The sequence below is a fragment of the Eptatretus burgeri genome, chromosome 2, assembly GCF_056783735.1.
Source record: "Eptatretus burgeri isolate ZD-2024b chromosome 2, Ebu_testis_v1, whole genome shotgun sequence".
Classification (NCBI taxonomy): domain Eukaryota; kingdom Metazoa; phylum Chordata; class Myxini; order Myxiniformes; family Myxinidae; genus Eptatretus; species Eptatretus burgeri.
The window spans coordinates 141,816,522-141,838,537 of NC_140962.1; the positions used below are offsets into that span (position 1 = coordinate 141,816,522).

The 22,016-nt window shown below is 46.9% G+C and overlaps 1 protein-coding gene across 1 annotated transcript in view; it reads left to right on the top strand.

Moving 5' to 3' along the window:
• The first annotated feature begins 13,603 nt into the window (after positions 1-13,603).
• The window catches only part of LOC147033367 (uncharacterized), a 118,018-nt gene continuing 109,605 nt past the window's right edge, over positions 13,604-22,016 (top strand). The window contains exon 1 of the mRNA XM_085851457.1: positions 13,604-13,743. The gene's annotated coding sequence lies outside the window, so the exon portion shown is untranslated. The remainder of the gene's footprint in view (positions 13,744-22,016) is intronic.

Below are 22,016 nucleotides of genomic sequence, written 5' to 3' on the forward strand. Positions count from 1 at the left end.
TATATATATATATATATATATATATATATATATTTATTTATTTTTATTTTTAAAGAAAGACATTCACTGTTCATGCACGTGAGAGGTAGCCATTAGCCAAATGGAGACTTATTATACCCCTTTCCATCAAGGCACATTGGCTTGGAAATAGACGATTTTTTTACACTTTGGACTTACAGGACATTTGATTAAACATACTGCAGGCTTTTCCTGAACAGTTATTCTGACGGTCAGACATGGCTGTGGATCATTTTCTTCAGGCATCCACCTTTTTCCATTGATGTTTGACACCCACCTCTCTTCCATTGATGTTCGACACCCACCTCTCTTTCATCGACGGTTTACATCCACCTTTTTCCATTGAAGTTTGACGCCCCGTTCAGCAGCTCTATGGATAATGGCTGGCTCTTGTTTGTGTCAGACTGAACGGGGAGGCGATGGTTGCCGTTGATGTTTTGTGAGCGCTTCACGTTTTTGCTCAGTAATTCCGGCAAATGGCTGCTTTCTGGCGTTTGTCTAGTGCCCCGAACATGGCGTTGTAAGCCAAGCCTGTGTTAATTGGGAGTTGTATCTTGTTCGATGGTGGGAAGGAATGATCGCGGGGGTTGACGGTTGGAGGTCAAGTGCAGCGATGTGCCAATCGGCAAGCTGGATTTGGCTGAAGTCTGCTTGAGGCTCCGCTCACACTGCTCGCCGATTAAAAAAAAATGGATGGGACGACTGCCTTCCTGATCGTTGGTTACAGTTCCTGCCGGTTGGTTACAGCAACTGATCATTGGTTACAGCTTCTGATAGCTCCTTATGGTTGGTGACAACTTCTGACCATTGGTTACAGCTCCTGACGGCTGGTGACAGTTGGACCATTCAAACTGGTTCTGCTCAGTACCTGGCTCTTGACGTACCTGATTCTTGGCGTCCCTGGTTCCTGGGGGTGACGACACGACGTTGATTGGTGTTTGAGTATGTTTGCGGGTGGGTGCATGGCGATGCAGTGCGCTGACAGTGGACCAAGGCACGCACACACATTTTGGGTCATTTTAGTAGACGCACAACGTCTTCTGCCTTGGTAAGCCAAAACCGGATTTCTATTCCCCCTGAATGATCTGCTGGGTACTGATGTGGATTTTTTTAACCCACCTTGTTGTGATCGTTGTCCTCCTGAAGGATTCTAACTGGCCGATTGTGGAATCCTATTTGACTTCAGACAGAGTTTAACGCTTGTCCGATTTGATTATAAAATCCTACAAAAAAACCCTATCGACACTGATAAAACTGATGTCCACACAAGTCCTTCCTTGTGAAACAATTTATTTCCTAATTATACACCATACACTTCTCCCCCTTGTACAATGAACTTAAAAATCCCCATTTGTTTGCAATATTATTTGGTTCTATTTCATTTATTCTTACTTTAGTTAACAGTTAGACCAACCCGATTCAATTCACTTCTACATTACATCAGAGAGTTTTATTCTAACTTGGTACTTGGTCAGTTCCAAGGAGTACGAGCCACTGAGAAACTATACTTCCTCACGTGCTCGTACTGAGAACAATGTGCCTTTCAAAATATTTATACTTCCATGAGAGAGAGGTTGGGGGATATTCACCCAGACTGTAGACGTGTCCTTTAGACAAAAAGCCACTTCGTACATTTTCTAAGCAAAGGTTCATTTATCAGCTTGGTCACTCTGCTCCAGAACAACACATTTCTTATCATTTAGGGCAAAAGTCTTTTGGCCAGAAATGACAGCCAATTCAATTTGCAGCATAAAAGTTACATTTCTGAAACTCCATTTGTTACAATTTAAAATACATCAATATAAATTTTTCCCCCACAGTACCCATGTCTAGTGTTTAATTGTTAAGTAAGGCAGAGTGATAAGCATCTGCTCTTTGTCCATTTTTCTATAAATGCTTGTTAAATTCTTCGTTTGAGATAATTTGATTGATTTGAATGCATCCATTTCCACCACAAGGAAATAAAAAGTTCTTCAGTTTATTTATTTTTCTGATTAATAAATTCCTTGTTGACATTTCAACCTGTCCGTGCTTGTCCTTTCCTTCCGTTAATCCAGCATTGTCTGAACCTCGATAGACTGGGAGGTCGTTCCCAAACTAATTAACCTGTCATAGTCGGCGTGCACCAGCGGTAAACACTCGGCCGCCCCACTTAAGATCTAATCAAGAAAAGATTGGTGCATCGCCGAGGGCGCGTTCCCCAGTCAGGAGGCCACATGACCTCCAGTTAAGCAGCAAATTAGACAGTGGATAATGGAACTTGGTCACCCCCAAGCTTACCAAACACCCATTTGCATCATGCACAAAACTGGACTCGCCATGACTCACCTTCACTGTACTCACCTCCTCCCGTTTCGTCTCAAGGACCTGTATCCTCTTCGCTTGATCTTTGAGCACTTTGTCACGCTGTAAATATAACATGTTCATTCATTCAATAATCTCCTCCTTTACTCTCCCACCTGCTTCTACCTGTTTTGCTTCAATTTCAATTACCCCATTCTTTACCTCCTCCACCTCTTTTACCTTCATTAATTCCCGATGTTCCCCTTGTATTTCCCCCTCTAACGTCACCTTTGTTGTTTCTATTTGTGTTTTCATTTCCCGTTCCTTTTCCCCCATCGTCTGTCACCTCCTCTACCCTCTTCGTCAGTTCCTCATGTCCCATTTTACATTCCTTTTTTAATTGCAGTCATTTCTCTTTTTGATTCCTTCTGGGCATCTCTTTGCTCCTTTATCACTCCTGTGTTCTTCTCCATTTGTTCCTGCAATGCATTCTGTCCTGTCGTCGGTCCTACCTCCTTCGTTATGTTCCGAATCTCTCCCATCAGTCTGGCCTCGCTCTCCTTCATCTCTTTCCAGACACCGATCCTACACACCCTTACCTCCTCTCACACCACCGCCATTTCTTTGCCCATCGCTTCACTCATCTCCCTTTTTATTTCCTCGCCCATCACGTCCATTTTTCTGCTGTTTTCATCCATTGCTCTGCTGTTTTCGTCCATATTTCTGCTCATTGCGTCCATTCTCCTGTTGTTGCTTTCGTCCATCATAGTTATTTGTGCCTGGTTTTCTTCACTCATAGTTATTTGTGCCATTAATTGCCTCATGAACAACATCGTGTCATTATCGGGCTGCACTAACCCGCCGTTCTGCACTATCAGCGCTGCATTTTCCTGAGGCCGAGGGTGGGGGTTAATTTCCTCCCCTCCCATTGCTTCCTCTTGACCCTCCATTGCGACTTCATGTGGGTCCTGGATCAATTCCTTATCCATATTTATATTGTCTACATGGTCCACCGGGACCTGCCCGTGTTGTTCCGCCATTGTTCGCATCAATAAATTTCACTAAAATGTAGTCTAAACAGCTCTGAATTTTGAGGTGCGTGAAATGCACCACAGGTCGACTACCCGACACCAATTTATTGATCAAGGGGTTTGAAAAATCCCACTCCTGACACCAGTTTGTTACGGCCACGGGTACCGAGTGTATTATGTGGGGGTTAATCCTCGTTTCTCCTCGGAAGAGCCAAACCTGGGGTCACCGCTCACAATTAACTTTGTGGGACGGTGGGTTGCTTTACAACAACGAACGCCAATCAGTTAACCACGAGTTCCAGTGTCCACCGTCTAATTTTGCCGTTTAACTCGAGGTCATGTCGTTTCCTGAACGGGGAGCACGCTCTCGGCAAAGCACCAATCTTATCTTCAATAGATCCTAATTAGGGCAGCCGAGCGTTTACCGCTGGTGCGTACCGACTATGACAGGTCAATTCGTTTGGTAATTACCTCCCAGTTGAACTAGCTTTGGACAATGCTGGATCAATGGAAGGAAAGGACAAGCACAGACAGGTTGACACATCAAAAAGGAATTTATTAATAAGGGGAAAAAATAGATATAAACAGAAGAATCTTTTATTTCCTTGCAGTGAATATAAATAAATTCAAATCAAGCAAAATAATCTCAAGAAAATGAAGGATTAATCAGACATTGATAAAAAATAAAAAAACAGACAAAGAACAGATGCTTATCACTATGCCTTACGATTAAACATGAGACAAGGGTACCCAGCAGATCATTCAGGGGGGAATAGAAATCCGTTCTCGATCACCGAGTAGAAGTCATCGTCCTTCAAGTAAATCGTCCTGAAATGTGTGAGCGTGCCTTGGTCCGCTGCCAGCGCCCTGTCTTGCAGTGCACCCACTCACAGACAGGCTTGAACACCAATCGACATCACGTCATCACCCCCAGGAACCAGGGACGCCAAGTTTCAGGTACGCGAAGAGCAGGTCTCGAGCAGAACCAACATTTACGATCCAAGCGTCATCCACCGTCAGGAGCCACCAGGAGCCACAACCAACGGACAGCCGTAAGGAGCTGTGAGGAACTGTAAAGCGCTGTGAAGCTGTAAGGCGCTGAGGCGCTGTGAGGCTGTCACCAGCGATCAGAGCTGCAAGGCTGCAAGGCCGTCACCAACTGTCACAAACTCAACTGTCGCCAGGCCACCAACCGTCTGACTGGAACTGACGAGTTGAAAATAGCCGTCACCCAGCTGTCACAAACTATCACAAAACTCAGAGCTGTAAGAGCCGCAACCTGCTGTCACCAACTGTCACAAAAACGGTCCTCTCATCCTTTTTTAACAGGCGGCCAGTCTGGGCGGAGCCTCAAGCAGACTTCACCCAAATCTACCTTGCCTATTGGCGCATCGTTGCACGTCACCAACTACCTATCTCGCGGCCATTGTAACGGCGACTGGACGAATGGCGGAAAGAAGCCATTCGCCAGAATTACCGAGCGAAAACGTGAAGCGCTCATAAAACGTCAACAACAACCATCCACAGAGCCGCCACCCAGGGCGTCAAACTTCGATGGAAAAAGGTGGACAGCAACGTCGGTGAAAGTGGTGGGTGTCGAACATCGATGGAAAATAGGTGGGTGAGGTAAATGACCCACAGCCGTATCTGACCATCAGAATAACTGCACTCAGGAAAAGCCTGCGATGTGCTTAATCAAATGTGCTGCTTGTCCAAGGTGTAAATAAATCGTCCACCTCCAAGCCAATGTGTCCTGATGGAAAGGGGGTAGACTAGCCTGCGTTGGGCTAACGGCTATCTGACGTGCATGAATGTTTCTGTCGTAAGGAGAAAAGGGCCATCCCATAAGAAAGGGAATCTATTCTATATCCTTCTTAACGCATCAAAGTTAAAATCCCACCAGACATGGGGATGGGTCGATCCTGGACATGCATTTGGGGAAATAACTGTCTGAGGACCTAAATGTTTGTTTGCATAAGTCGGATCCGATTATGAAATCCATCACATATATATATATATATATATATATATATATATATATATATATATATATATATATATATATATATATATATATATATATATATATATATATATATATATATATATATATATATATATATATATATATATATATATATATATATATATATGTGTGTATTGCGAACTGTGGGGCCTGTCCGTGCGTTTATGCATTTCGGCTGTCTACCCTCCGTTCCCACGCTGCGTTTGAAAGGCTCTGCATGAAGGCAAACCTCAACTTTCAACTGGAAGAAAAGTATGATACATTTTAAATGTATAAATACAACATGGAATCGCAGTTTGTTTACAGTGTGTTAAGATTTCACCTGGGCTGACAGGATGGCTTTGAGGTACGCACAATCGCCTCAAAGCTGTCAAGCCTTGGGTTCCAATCACCATGAACAAATTCAAACTTCCTACCGAAACTACTGCTGGGAAGGCAGTGGCAAACCAACCAGTAAATAATGCTTGCTCAGGAAGCTGCCTCTGTGACACCGCCACTCTATGACAGAGGAGGGCTCTCACAAAGTTGAACAGACCATGTCAGCATTGTTTATAACAATAGCCTAAACTGAAAGTCTTTGAACAAAGCTTGCAGTGCAAGGTGGTCATTTAATTCAAGAAAACCTCCATTTGGCATTGGAACCTAAAAATATTTAATAATAAACTTCAAAGAAGGTCTAAAATAAATTTAAATTTAATACTGGGTGGATTTGATGACGTAATTTGTTCAGAGTTATAACGTCCGCTTTGAGTCGAGGAGGTTGGCGTTTCAAATCCTGGCCAAGCCACTAGTGATATCAAAGATTTTAAATATGGTACTTTGTTTGACACTCAACATTTATAAAAGTATAGCGCATGGACATGTAGAGATAACGTGAGGGGGGGGGGGTGGGAGAAGTTTCCTTCTGTATCCATCCTGTCCACCCCATTCCTCCCCACACCCATTGTTTGTCCATGTCTCCCTTTAGTTTGGCCTTCAACTCTGCTGTAAGTGTCCCCCCCCCCCTCTATTGTTACTGTCCCTTTTGCCCTGTTGCATCCAGATCCGTTCAGTGGTCTTGCCTTTCCACGAGCCTTGACTTTGTATGCAAGTATTAAAAAAAAGAAATTGTTCAAAAAAAACAAACAGCCTTTGTCTCTCAGAGAAACCAAGAGTGCAACACAATTAATCTTTTTAAAGGTCATGAAATAATTTAAATTGATAGGTTAACTTAAATTTTTTCTCATCACTGGGGACGGATACTATTGCTCGTGTATATAGTGTTCCATTTCTAAGAGGTCCCAGAGAGATCCTCACATAGTTAAAGCGAATTATTTCACAGTATAATGTTTAGTTTAACTTTCTAAATTCCGCGTTGATAGGTCGACATTGCGTTTGTGCAGTTAGAAATCCCACGTGTCATTTTCTTATTCTGCACCGCCATTTCCCACATCCTACATATCACAAGCACATTCTCCTCACAAATTTCAAAGCAGTTTCATGAATGGCTGAGACCAAGTATCGCGCCAGAACCCGAGGCAGCCACGGCTCCTACCATGGACATGTTGGAGGGGGGGGGGGGTGCGAGGACTGATCAAGCGAAAGGGGGGAAAACTCTATAAAAGGCAGAGCTGAGAGCTTATTCGTCAAATTCAAACTCAGAGACATGGAGAGAACCTCTGGATTATGTGAGCTCGTTTCTTCACGTACACACGCACACACACACACACACACGAAAGTCCTTTGCGTTTTTCTCTTTATCCTACCTTTTGCCACCTTGCATTCTTTCATTCACCTTTCCTCTCATTTTCACACCTTTATTTCTTTCACCATTCGCACACATCTAACATCACGTCCTTTCACCACGTCCTTGCACACCTTCACGTTCAGTACCGTCGCGGCACTTGCGCCACCTGGTTGCATCAGCGGCTCTACTTTGCCTCACAGACCTTCCATGTTTTTCTCCACAACGTTGAATATTGAGTCCGCGCAGCGGGTGGTCCCTCACCATTCGTGAGGGTGCGAACGCAAGACCATCAGCCAGAACCATTGGGCGGCGCCAGCTCAGCCGGGTTGGTGCAAGCGGTGCAGGGGCACGGAACATGACTCCATCTTCATATTTCTCTTATCTCTTACCTCACCTTACCATCACCCATCTTTTTTCCCCCCTATGGATGCATATGGCGCCAGGTCATCGTAAAGTTGAGAAGTGATTGCTAATAAGGGTCCAAAGGTCAACTGTCAATTAGGGGATAAGTGTCATTGCATATGTGCCTGTATTTTATTGTGAATATTTGTGTAAATCTCTTCCTGTACATATATGACTGTGCATTTGCCTGCTTTGTCAAGACATGTGAGTTTCTAATACATGCTTAAATCCAGCTCATGTCTTGACTTTTTCTGTCTGTTCTGATGGCGGCATAAGACTGCTGAGGTGTTTGGCCAGCACTAATTGGTTATCTTTGTTAGATCTCAGGTGCGGTTAAGCAACATTTGTTCCGCTCGGCCGACTGATTAAGGTCTGTTGCGTGACCACCTGCATGGTGCCCACTCACACTCTGGCTTTTGCGTATGGTAACACGACTCTGGACGTGGGATCCCACTGGAAGTTCTGGGGCAACTGGTGATTGTGGTCTTTAAAGACACTCCGTCCTCTCAGAGTTATCTGGAGATGACGTCCATAACACTGGTGTCAGGATCAGGATCCAGTGTCGTCACACTGGTGTCAAGGAGTTGGATTGGAACTGAGGTGTGAGCGAACATATCTCAAAGCAAAATTGCAAGCACACCAGGTGAAATTTTTTCTTATAGCATCTTTGCTGGGTTAAGACAGACAGAACTAGGTTGGGGATAGCTGGTTGAACAACGCTGCCACCCAGGTCGACGTTACTGACTAAGAGTCGGTGGGGGGTGGAGGGGGGCACCGGAGGCACTCCCACTTCCTGATTTTTATGTCCCCATCATTCAGCCCGGTATCCGTAATGGAGCAAATGCCACAAGGTTAGCATCACCGCAGCAGTGGGAACTAAATGCCAACATGATGGTCATGATGACCCAGCTAATGGCAAAAATAAAGATGGGGCAGGCTAAAATGAGAGATGGGCAGATGATGGCGGAGACAAACTTTCCCGGACTGAGGCGGGACGTGCGAGTGGGGCTGGCCAAGGCAAAGGCTGGATAGGGTGACCTGGGCAAAAAAATTGACACTGTGCGAGGAGAGCTGAACGAGGTGAAACTGGATATTACAAGTGTGTGGCATGAGATGGCAGCCGGTCAGGCTGAGCTAGAAGGGGAAATAGATGGATTAAAGTGGGAAGTAGCAGGACTTAAGGGTGAACAGGGAGAGCTAAAAAAAAAAACTAGAAGGACACTCGGTAGAGCGCATACCTCCGCCACGTAACACCTGATCCACGAGAACATATCAGGCCCAATACGTTTTTGAAATGTCATACAAACAGTACAATATCGTTTTTGGCCATATCTCTCAACGGTGAAGAATCACAAAGAATTATCGGATCTGGATCCGGATCTTCATCAAAATTGAATCAATTCTTCCTGATCACATTCCCAACGTGTCCACCAAGTTCCATCCGAATCCGAACAGAACTTTTTGAGATATCGTGCTATATATCGTTTTTGGCCCGATCTCTCAATGGTGAAGAATCACTTAAAAAATACTAGTAGTCAGATCTAAATCCGGATGTTCACCAAAATCTAATCAGTTCGTCCTTGTCATCCACAAAATTTCATCCGGATCCGTCTGCAACTTTTTGAGATATCCTGTACACAAACAGACAAACAAACAGACAGACAGAAAGGGATGAAAACATAACCTCCTTCACCTTCGGTGGCAGAGGTCATTAATGCAAACACTGGGGCAATAGGGTAATTAAAAAGGACCAAAAAGAAATGAAGTGGGAAAATATTGCGATGAAGAAGAGTGTAAGCAGAGGCATGATGACGTAAGAGCAAAGAGGAAAGCATTTGGGACAGACGATGGAGCGAAGAGCGTGGCAAATAGATAAATGAATAGAAGATGAGAAAGCGGTGGTGGAAGGGGAATTGGTGGGAGAAAAGCAGGAGATCATGGAAATAAGAAAAAGGGGAGAGGAAACATGGAAAGAGGTGACACTAACCACGGAGGAGGTTCGACCTGTGCCTTTTGCATTGAAAGCTGAAGTGGAGGCAGAATTGGACCACGTAGAGTCTGAGGGAATAATCGAGAAAAGCAATTTTTCAGAATGGGCATCTCCTGTGGCTCCAGTTTAGTTATGAAAGCCGATGGTTCTCTTAGAATATGTTGGGATGACAAATCAACGTTCAGTCAGGAAGCAGTCGTGGATCAGTACCCCATTTCTAAGGTTGAAGACCTCTTGGTTGTGATGAGCAGTGACAGACATGGTCAAAGTTGGACCGAACGGCTGCTTATCAACAGCTGGAGTTAGAAGAGGGCTCTAAGGACTAATTGCACCATTTGTTTTGGAAGGCAAAGAGGAATTGAGCATTGACTGCGGTTGCATCTTCTGGGGCCATCGAGTTGTCATTCCAAAGCCTGGTCGTGCAGCAATATTGATGGAATTGCACGAGATTCACCCAGTCGTGGCCCGTATGAAGGCCTTCATCAGAGGCTATGTGTGGTGGCCCAGCATCACTCAGGACATGGAAAGATGGGAGCAGGTTTGCAATGCCTGCCAAATGAATGCCAGGAACTCTCTTGCAGCAGCATTGCACCCATGGGAGGTGCCAGCGAGACCATTGGAAACTACTCCCATGTGGATTATGCACGTCCTTTCCTGGACCGAATGTTATTGGTTGCTTCTAATGCATTTTCAAAATTTGTAGAAATCCGGATAGTGGCATCTGCTACTGCAACAGCTACAATCGAATGTCTGATGGACCTTTTTAAAACCCATGGTCGAGTGGAACATCTGGTGTCGGCCAATGACACTTGTTTCACCGCTCCTGAATTCCGGGCCTTTTGCGCTCGAAATGGATTAATGGAGTTTGTCATTCTATGTCGGCTCCAGTCCGACCGGCTTCCAATGGCCTGGCAGAAAGGATGGCAATGAAGAAGATGACTGTAGACAACGACAGTCTGAAGAACAAGTTGGCCCGTTTTCAACTGAAGTATAATGTGACCCCACACACGACGACGGGCCTTCCACCGGCCGAATTGTTGTTAAGTCGTAAGTTGACGTTGCGCTTGGATATGGTTCACTCAAGAGTGAATGTGCGTGTAAATCAACAACAAGAGCGTCAAAAGGAGTATTATAGTGGCACAGATCATGGTTTTCTTCCTCAAGATATGGTGTTTGCAAAGAACCATGGAAAAGGGGCTTTTTGGCTGTGGGGTACAGTGACAAAGCAAACTGGACCAGTGTCGTATTGTTACGGATCTGGAAGCCTCTTGCACACAGACAGACAGCGGTCCCCAAGCGTAGTTATTTCGATAAGTATGTGTTTATAGTTAGGGCCCCCTACCTGTGTCTAATGGGAATTACATGTGTGCGCTGCGAGCTACTTTGTTTTGGTCAGGGTTTTTGCAATACAAATCGAGCCTCCAGCCAACCGAAACCATCACTCCTTCACTTCGCACATCGCGCCATTACACACACGTGTCCAGCCACATACATGGGCGGAGGTTTCCATCGCCTCAGATTGAGACCCTGCCCAGAAAGGCAGGGGCGTGCCTCTTGTCCAATCACGCACAGAGGGCGACTTTCCCACGACACCCCGGCCAATGAGGATTGAGATTGCTCCAGAGGGCGACTTTCCCACGACACCCCGGCCAATGAAGGTTGAGATTGCTCCAGAGGGCGACTTTCCCACGACACCCCGGCCAATGAGGGTTGAGATTGCTCCAGAGGGCGACTTTCCCACGACACCCCGGCCAATGAGGGTTGAGATTGCTACAGAGGGCGACTTTCCCACGACACCCCGGCCAATGAGGGTTGAGATTGCTACAGAGGGCGACTTTCCCACGACACCCCGGCCAATGAGGGTTGAGATTGCTACAGAGGGCGACTTTCCCACGACACCCCGGCCAATGAGGGTTGAGATTGCTACAGAGGGCGACTTTCCCACGACACCCCGGCCAATGAGGGTTGAGATTGCTCCAGAGGGCGACTTTCCCACGACACTCTGTCCAATGAGGGTTGAGATTGCTCCAGAGGGCGACTTTCCCACGACACTCCGGCCAATGGGGGTGAGATTGCTCCAGAGGGCGACTTTCCCACGACACCCCGGCCAATGAGGGTTGAGATTGCTACAGAGGGCGACTTTCCCACGACACCCCGGCCAATGAGGGTTGAGATTGCTACAGAGGGCGACTTTCCCACGACACCCCGGCCAATGAGGGTTGAGATTGCTACAGAGGGCGACTTTCCCACGACACCCCGGCCAATGAGGGTTGAGATGCCTCAGATAGCGATTTTCTCACCCTGGACAAGAAATTAATAAAGGAACGCCAGGCTCCGGGGCGCTGGTCTTGGGGGTCGCTGGTCTTGGTGCTGGCTGGTTCGTCTGGTCCTGGGTCATCATCGTCTCTGGTCTCCTCATTGGTCTTGGTTTGTTGGTGCATGGCTGGTTGGAGAGCACGATCCCTGGTGCTTGGTGCGGCGACGAAGGTGTGGGTTTGAGTTCCCCCCCGAACCAGCTCGTCTCAACCAGACCACACGAGGCGGAAAGGTGTCCAACCGGCCCCATTGTGTGTGTGTGTGTGTGTGTGTGTGTGTGTGTGTGTGTGTGTGTGTGTGTGTGTGTGTGTGTGTGTGTGTGTGGGTGTGTGTGTGTGTGTGTATGTGTGCGTGCGTGGCGCCAGTCTGTGAGGGAGAATTGTTCAGTGCTTTTCGCTCACTGTACATTCCCTGCATTTCTTTTATTCGGATAACTCTACTCTCGGTGTCCCCCTCCCTTATAAATAAACCCCCAATTGTTAAATGTTCCAGTTCGTTGCCTGTCGTTTCTACCATTGACCCAGCATGGTGTGGGCTTGAGAAATAGTGAGGCCATCGGTGCCGTAAGTCGTCATTGGGTCCGACGGACTCTGGTAATTCTGCCCTGTTACACCGGACTGAAGTCGCTCGAGCGACCCAGTTCGACAGAGTCCGTTGAGGATGTGACTTTCCCGGTAATTTGATGACGCGGGTACTTAGATATATTTAAATATGGCTATTGACCCTACCCCATGCCGTCAGAGAATTGGTGATCACGGTCTTTAAGTGACCCGTGACCTTTCGGAGTTGTTCGAGAGTGACGACCTAAATTCCGGGGTGTTCGGTGGGAGACGACCCTACTGCTCCCCCTGGTGGTCTTTTATCGCCGCCGAACCCCGGCCCACAACAGTATCAGGTACATGTCGATGGGGGTGGGCCTGCCTATACGTAAGCACATGGACCAGTTGCGTCCTTGGCCAGAACACTGGAAAAGGAGCTCTCCCAGGCTTTCAAGTACGATTGTGGACCAGCAAGAGCCTGTGGTGCAGTCGGGTTGGGGCCTTGGTGATGAGACGTCAACTACGGGGTTGGAACAGATGGAAGGGCCAAACACTCTTGCGAACTCGAGGGATGGGTTACGCCATTCAGACCGTCAGGCTAAACACCCGGCCTACTTGAAGGGTTATGATTGTACCGAACGCCTGCCCACAATGTTTTGACGTTAGGTTGAAGGAGTGTGAGATATTGAAAGAAGTTAATGGGGTTATCGTTTCTCGAAGCTTCAACGATGTACATCGGGATCCCGGAGGGCGGAGCGTGGTGAGAAGCGCGTCACAATGGGGATGCTTGGTCCGATTGTTGCTCACACCCAATGACATCGCCTCTTGCTTACAAATAAACCTTGTTAACAATGGACTTCAAGGAGTGGGAACCGACTTCTGGGGACATCACACTTAACACGTCACGGACCATGAACGTTTGCGACAACATAGCAATCGCAAGGTCGCAGTTGCAGGATATTAAACCTTGGCGGACCTTTTCTTTTTGGCCCGTCACGGGTTTAAGCCCTTACATTTTGTGTGAGATAACCGAGCCCGAAACGGATTCAGAAATCCCGAAAAAAAACATGATGTATGACCGTTTGCAAGCTTTTCCTCAAATTTTCCAGTCAGATTCTAAAAGAATGGGAATTTTCAAAAATCGCGATTGGCCGAGGCCGTTTTCCCGCCTTCCGGCGGAACGGCGGGTGGGGAGTACAGAAGCTCCTCCCAACAGGATATGACGTAGTTCGTACTTTTTCCTTCCTGCTTTCTATTTTTTTTAGTTGTTCAATTTTTATTTCCTTTCTCTCTTTCCTTCTTTCATTCTTTCTTCTTTCATTCTTTCTTCTTTCATTCTTTCTTTCATTCTTTCCTCCTTTTCATTCTGCTCGGAACGAACCTTGTCTGCTCTCCGTGCTGTCCCCTCCAAGGTACTTTGAACTCGATTTAAACGATACCTGTTTCTTTCTGTCCGAGTGTTCGTGAGTGTCCATGGAGGACTTGTTCTTCTTCTTGTAATGTTTATTTGTTGTGGTGTCCATGTTCGCCCCGCTGGATCTGTCCGTGGCGTCGATTGATTTAATTAATGAACATTTGGTAGGTTGTGCCGACATGCTTTGTCCTCCGCCATCTTGGATCGATATCCTTGGGAGAGATAGTTACATTTTGTTGAGTTAGTGATATCCTTCGTTTGGATGAGTGTGGTGTTACAGGCGTCACGTCGTTGGAGACGTATTCGAGAAGGTGGATGAAGGTTATTTATGTAAATGTGTGTCGTGTAGTTCCACGTGGTTGTGGTTGTGGTTGGGGTGGAGGTGGAGGTTGAGGTGGAGGAGGAGGGTTTTACAAGTCACCTGTGAAGATAACTTTCATTTTTGAACTGAACACGTTCACAGATTGAGAAATCCCAACCTCCACGAAACGCAGGAAGTAGGGGAAGGGGGGAAAGGGGGGGGATGGGAGTCCGGACGGGGGGAAAGGGGGGGATGGGAGTCCGGACGGGGGGTGGGAGTCCGGACGGGGGAAAGGGGGGATGGGAGTCCGGATGGGGGGATGGGAGTCCGGACGGGGGAAAGGGGGGATGGGAGTCCGGACGGGGGAAGGGGGGATGGGAGTCCGGACGGGGAAGGGGGGGATGGGAGTCCGGACGGGGGAAGGGGTGGGATGGGAGTCCGGACGGGGGAAAGGGGGGATGGGAGTCCGGACGGGGGAAGGGGGGATGGGAGTCCGGACGGGGGAAGGGGGGATGGGAGTCCGGACGGGGGAAGGGGTGGGATGGGAGTCCGGAAGGGGGAAAGGGGGATGGGAGTCCGGAAGGGGGATGGGAGTCCGGAAGGGGGGATGGGAGTCCGGACGGCGGGAAGGGGGATGGGAGTCCGGACGGCGGGAAGGGGGGATGGGAGTCCGGACGGGGGAAGGGGGGATGGGAGTCCGGACGGGGGAAGGGGGGATGGGAGTCCGGACGGGGGAAGGGGGGATGGGAGTCCGGACGGGGGAAGGGGGGATGGGAGTCCGGACGGGGGAAGGGGGGATGGGAGTCCGGAAGGGGGATGGGAGTCCGGACGGGGGAAGGGGGGATGGGAGTCCGGACGGGGGAAGGGGGGATGGGAGTCCGGACGGGGGAAGGGGGGATGGGAGTCCGGACGGGGGAAGGGGGGATGGGAGTCCGGACGGGGGAAGGGGGGGATGGGAGTCCGGACGGGGGAAGGGGGGATGGGAGTCCGGACGGGGGAAGGGGGGATGGGAGTCCGGACGGGGGAAGGGGGGGATGGGAGTCCGGACGGGGGAAAGGGCTGGGATGGGAGTCCGGACGGGGGAAAGGGCTGGGATGGGAGTCCGGACGGGGGAAAGGGGTGGGATGGGAGTCCGGACGGGGGAAAGGGGGATGGGAGTCCGGACGGCGGGAAGGGGGATGGGAGTCCGGACGGGGGAAGGGGGATGGGAGTCGGGAAGGGGGTGGGAGTCCGGAAGGGGGGCAATAGGAGTCCGGACGGGGGGAAGCGGGTGGGATGGGAGTCCGGACGGAGGGAAAGGGGTGCGATGGGAGTCCGGACGGAGGGAAAGGGGTGCGATGGGAGTCGGGACGGCGGGAAGGGGGTGGGATGGGAGTCCAGACGGAGGGAAAGAGGTGGGATGGGAGTCCGATCGGAGGGAAGGGGGAGGGGGTAGGAGTCCAGAGGGAGGGGAAGGAAAGAGATGGGATGGGAAGAGGTACTCGGAAACTCCAGGCATCTCTGCTCGTATATGTATGTATATGAGGCACCGCGAGGAGGAGTGATGTAAGGGACACATCGGCCATATTGGAGTTAATGCCATGTAGCACTATTTTAACCCTTCTCTCATCCGAGCCTATCATCATCATCATATCATTAAAAAAATGTCGCTTACATCACTCCTCCTCACGGGGCCTCGTATATCTCTATACTATCAAATTCCGCTCTTCGCGGGGAATACATTCCAGAAAAATGCTGTGGATATCGGGGTCCGTGAATGTCGGGCAGCAGGAGAAAGGGGAAACAACAGCAGGGCAGAGGGAGAAAGCTGTCAGACACGGACAAACAGAGAATGCATCTAACGATGTGGAGTAAGGGAAAATGCAAAGCGTGGACAATATGGATATACAAGCAAAATTGTGTTTGACCAGTTTGTGATTTTTGTCAAGGTCTGAGGAGAGGGGAGAGGCTGCTGCCTGTCTGTGGAAAGGATGAGAGATGTCATGGCAGAGAGTGGAGTCATCAGCAAAGAGAAAAAGAGGATTTTCCAGAGAGTCAGTGAACATCGATAAATATTTTCTAATAATATGGGGCCGAGAACACTGCCTTGGGTTACTCTGGCCTTGACAGGGAGAGGAGATTAAAGCGTTCTGTTGAGTGTTACATATTGTCTGTGAGAGTGGAGGAAGTCGGTAATCCAAGAGTGGAGTTGGCCTTGGATTCCATCGGCAGACAGTTTGCAGAGCAAGGCAGGATGCCGGACTATATCAAAAGTTTGAGATATGTCCACAGAGACTGACCTGATCCCGTGTCTGATGTTGAAGGCCCCCTGCATTGTTGGGAGAGTATAAGCAGCATGTCCAAGGTGGAGTGTCCTGGTCTGAAACCAAATTCGTGATCAGAGATTAGGTTGTTGGCGAAAAGAAAGGATTCCATATCAACTACGATGATTGATTCCATGACCTTGCTGATGATTGGAAGTAGAGTAAGCTAATTGGACTGAAGTGAAGGGGATGTGTTTTTACACCAAGCTGTTACACCCCCCCCCCCAAAAAAAAACTTTCAAACAGCGTGCCAGAAACAACAACTACACAGGCCGTTCCTTCGCTCTCGCGTGGCCGTACGTGCAGAAAACAAAACTCAAACAAACACACAGGCCGTTCTCCTTCGCTCTCGTAAACGGCGACTGGATTGGGGGCATTGTGTTTATCTATAAATGCGCATAAGAAATCGAGAAATGATTAGAATACACGAAGTCATCACTATCCAGAAGTCCGTACGTTGTAATCCGTAATGGGGATCGTGGCTGAGGATCTCTTGCCCATCGGCCACGCCTACGCAGCAACGTGTCCTGTCATTGGTTTGGTAAATAAATGGCCATAACTTGGGAACCACTTGTTCGATTACTATCAAACCTTGAAAAGGCACATCCTCAGGTCCCCAGCAATATACCTGGCAAGTTTCAATTAGATCGGACCAGTGGTTGTCGAGAAACGGCGGACACACACACACACACACACACACACACACACACACACACACACACACACACACACACACACACACACACACACACACACACACACACACACACACACACACACACACACACACACACCTGTGATGTCTGATTTCCAATTTCCCAGGTGGATATCAGGGAACAATCCTGAAGTGAAACAACAAAAAAAAAACAATACGAATATGCGAAGCGTGAATGTAGAAGCGGGTCACACTTTGACTCGCGGATACCTGAGATCCATGAATGGTGAATCCGCGAATAATGGGGGCCGAGAGTGTATTTTTTTTTTCCTTCTATCTTCTATATACAAATGCAACTTGAACGATTGTGTCTGAGCGGGCTAAACGTCGTCACCACAGTACGTACAATGCTGAATGATACCTCGTGTGAAAGCTCCTTGGGTCCAGACATTGCATGCAGACGTCTACAGATATCATTATTCATGCAATTTCGAGTTGTATTCATTTTTGTTGTGCATGTGGTGTGTACGCTCAGTTGTTGATTTGCACATATACTGGAAGTAAAAAAAAAAATAAAAAAAATTAAAGAAATTGTATGTCTAATTTTTGAAAGAATGCCCTTACAAATGTAATATTTGTCTAATGCAATTTTGTATTGTCTGTCTGTCGACGTATCTATCTGATTTAAGAATGCGCTTTTGCTTTTATGAGGGAGAGGGGATAGGACAGGAAGTTGTGGGTGTTCAGAAGGTGTTGGGAGAGCAAAGATGGGAGAGGGAGGGAGATTGAAACTTTGGGAGTGTGTGTGTTGGGGTTGGGGGGGGGGCGGAGGTGGCGGTTGAGATTTAACATTAATTGGAAAAGGGCTTGAGAATCATCTGATTTTCTCTGTTAATATAACTTATTCACATTTGATCTGCATTTTTTTTTTTTAAAGCTTTATCACGTTGGAGTGGTTTGTGAAGACTCCAGATGCTAAGTTTGATTTGAAAGCATCATGAAATTAGAACGGCACTCGGTTGAGCGCATACCTCCGCCGTGCAATACCTGATCCAACAGAACATACCAGGTCCAATAAGTATATTGTTTCAACCGCATTTTTCAATGGTGAAGAATCACTTTATATATTAAAGAAGTCTCGTGTCCGGATCTGGATTAGGATCTTCACCAAAATCGAATCGATTTGTGCTTGTGTCACACACCTAACCTGTCCGCCAAGTTTCGTCCGAATCTGTCTCCAACTTTTTGAGATATTGGGTAGTCAATCTAGTCTACCCTTATTCTCAGTATTTCCGTCGATATGTATGTCTGTTCGGTCCAGTGCTCCGTTAATACAATGGCGATTTCGATGAAACTTGGTTGGTAGGTTCATACCATGACCAACTTGTGTGCAAATGAGAACCGTTGCTATGGACACCACCGTTGCCTAGCAACGGACCTTTTGAAATTTTCAAAAAAATCTCAATTTTATTTTTTCAAAAATCGGGCCACGAGCGACTGTGGGCAGTACATTCAGCCATATTGTCAAAAATTTCCAGCCGGATCCTATGAAAACTGTTGGAGAAGATAGACTTTGAATGAACCCTGGTCGAAAACTATAAAAAAACGAAGTTCGTTATATCTCAGAGACTATGAGTCAGATATACTGTACATGAAACTGGTATGGTAGGTTCATGGTATGTCCTAGTTATGTGTGAGAAAGAACCGTTGCTATGGACGCTTCTGTTGGCTAGTAACGGCTGAAAAACGACTAAATTCGACTTGATCGACTACCCATGTCCGCCTACCGGCTTGTCATGCAACATATCGGTTTTGCCCTATCGCTCAATGGTGAAGAATCACTTAAAAAATTCTTGGATCCTGATTCGGATCTTCAACAAATTTGAATCGATTCTTCCTTGTCACACACCCAACGTGTCCACCGAGTTTCGTCTGAATCCATCCACAACTTTTTGAGATATTCTGCGCAGAGACAGACAGACAGACAGACAGATGGGGTGAAAACATAACCACCTTCCACCTTTGGTGGTGGAGGTAATAAGCTCAGGTGGCATCAAAATGTGAATACTTTTGCATGCCACTGTATAACTTGAACTATTCTGTCAACGTTTAACCTTTCCATCAATTTACTTTATCAAGAAACTTTAATGGTCTTAACAGTTAGTGACGATTATGCTGTTAAAGGAAAATCATAGTCAAAAAAACACAAAACCAAGAATAATTTCCTTTTCGTCCATTTTACTTCACCGACAAAACATAATTATTTGGCAAATGAACGAATTCTCCTCCAAACGGAACCTCAGGCTCTTTACTAATGCATCCGTGGCAAGTTGGAGGTGACGAAAAATTGGTTGGTAGGAATAAAAGCAGGGTTAAAACTCGAGGGGGATCACTCGGGAGAGTGCAAAACCTCCGCCGCCAATGCTGCTGGGTCACTCAAGTGAACCTTATATCTTATTCATTAAATATGATGTCAACAGTGCTGAGAGTTATAGTTCTTTTCTCCAACATTTGGGGGGGGGGGGTTGGAAATCACTTAAAACATTTAAAAATGCAAAAAAAATTTTTTTCTCAAACAATTTTTTTTGGGGGGGGGGGGTTGGAAATCACTTAAAATACAGTGGGGAGAACAAGTATTTGATACACTGCCGATTTTGCAGTTTTTCCCACTTACAAAGCACGTAGAGGTCTGTAATTTTTATCATAGGTACACTTCAACTGTGAAAGACAGAATCTAAAACAAAAATCCTGAAAATCACATTGTATGATTTTTAAATAATTAATTTGCATTTTATTGCATGAAATAAGTATTTGATCAGCGACCAACCAGAAAGAATTCCGGCTCTCACAGACCTGTTAGTTTTGTCTTTAAGAAGCCCTCCCATTCTCCACTCATTACCTGTATTAACTGCACCTGTTTGAACGCGTTATCTGCATAAAAGACAGCTGTCCGCACTCAATCAATCAGACTCCAACCTCTCCACAATGGGCAAGACCAGAGAGCTGTCTAAGGACATCAGGGACAAAATTGTAGACTTGCACAAGGCTGGGATGGGCTACAGGACAATAGGCAAGCAGCTTGGTGAGAAGGCAACAACTGTTGGCACAATTATTAGAAAATGGAAGAAGTTCAAGATAACAGTCAATATCCCTTGATCTGGGGCTCCATGCAAGATTTCACCTCGTGGAGCCTCAATGGTCATGAGAAAGGTGAGGGATCAGCCCAGAACTACACGGCAGGACCTGGTCAATGACCTGAAGAGAGCTGGGACCACAGTATCAAAGAAAACCATAGGTAACCTGCATCCTGCAGGTTTTAAAATTTAAAACCTGCATCCTGCAGGTTTTAAAACCTGCATCCATTAAAATCCTGCAGCGCACGCAAGGTCCCTCTGCTCAAGCCAGCGCATGTCCAGGCCCGTCTGAAGTTTGCCAATGACCATCTGGATGATCCAGAGGAGGAATGGGAGAAGGTCATGTGGTCTGATGAGACCAAAATAGAGCTTTTTGGTTTAAACTCCACTCGCCGTGTTTGGAGGAAGAAGAAGGATGAGTACAACCCCAAGAACACCATCCCAACCGTGAAGCATGGAGGTGGAAATGTCATTCTTTGGGGATGCTTTTCTGCAAAGGGGACAGGACGACTTAACCTTATTGAGGGGAGGATGGATGGGGCCATGTATCATGAGATCTTGGCCAACAACCTCCTTCCCTCAACAAGAGCTTTGAAGATGGGGCATGGCTGGGTCTTCCAGCATGACAACAACCTGAAACACACAGCCAGGGCAACTAAGGAGTGGCTCCGTAAGAAGCATCTCAAGGTCCCGGAGTGGCCAAGCCAGTCTCCAGACCTGAACCCAATTGAAAATCTTTGGAGGGAGCTGAAAGTCTGTGTTGCCCAGCGAGAGCCCTGAAACCTGAAGGATCTGGAGTAGATCTGTATGGAGGAGTGGGCCAAAATCCCTGCTGCAGTCTGTGCAAACCTGGTTAAGAACTACAGGAAACGTCTGATCTCTCTAATTGCAAACAAAGGTTTCTGTACCAAATATTAAGTTCTGCTTTTCTGATGTATCAAATACTTATTTCATGCAATAAAATGCAAATGAATTATTTAAAAATCATACAATGTGATTTTCAGGATTTTTGTTTTAGATTCCGTCTTTCACAGTTGAAGTGTACCTATGATAAAAATTACAGACCTCTACGTGCTTTGTAAGTGGGAAAACCTGCAAAATCGGCAGTGTATCAAATACTTGTTCTCCCCACTGTATGTAGAAATGCAAAAAAAAAATTTTTTTTCTTAAACAATTTTTTTTGGGGGGGGGGGTTGGAAATCACTTAAAACATGTGGAAAGTCAAAAAAAAAAAATATTTTTTTTCTTGAACAATTTTTTTTTGGGGGGGGGGACTTTACCAAGTCCAAAATTTAATGGCATGATCCTTGGACCATACCTAACCCCCCCCACCAAGTTTCGTCGAAATCCGTCGGAGTTTTTCTGTAATACTGTTCACAAACAAACAAACAAACAAACAGAAAGGGGTGAAAACAGTAACCTCCATCCATCTTCGAAGATGGCGGAGGTTAAAAAAGAAGTTTATTAATTGATTAATTAATTAATTGGAAGTGAAGTGATACTGTGCATGGAATTCTGGATGGTTGTGAACGTGCCCTTTGGTGAGGGAAGGCTCTTGACGTCACTTCGCCTTGCATATTGTTCTAATACCCCCAAATAATTGGGGTATTAAGTGATCGAATGAACAAAAATAATGAAAAACTGGAAACCAGTGATACCTTCCGTTTTGGTTCGAGGTCATTTCAGGTCAAATCGGTCTGTGTCAATCCTTGGGAGCTGGGGGGAAGGGAAGCGGAGTTTGGAGCCGGGGGGAAGGGGCGCGGAGTTGGAATTGGAATTGGGGGGCTGGGGGCGGGGGATTCGGACTTGAAGAAGAAAGAGGTAGAGGACTCAATGTCACACTTTACATTGTGTGGAATTTCTACGTGTCCCTGCCAT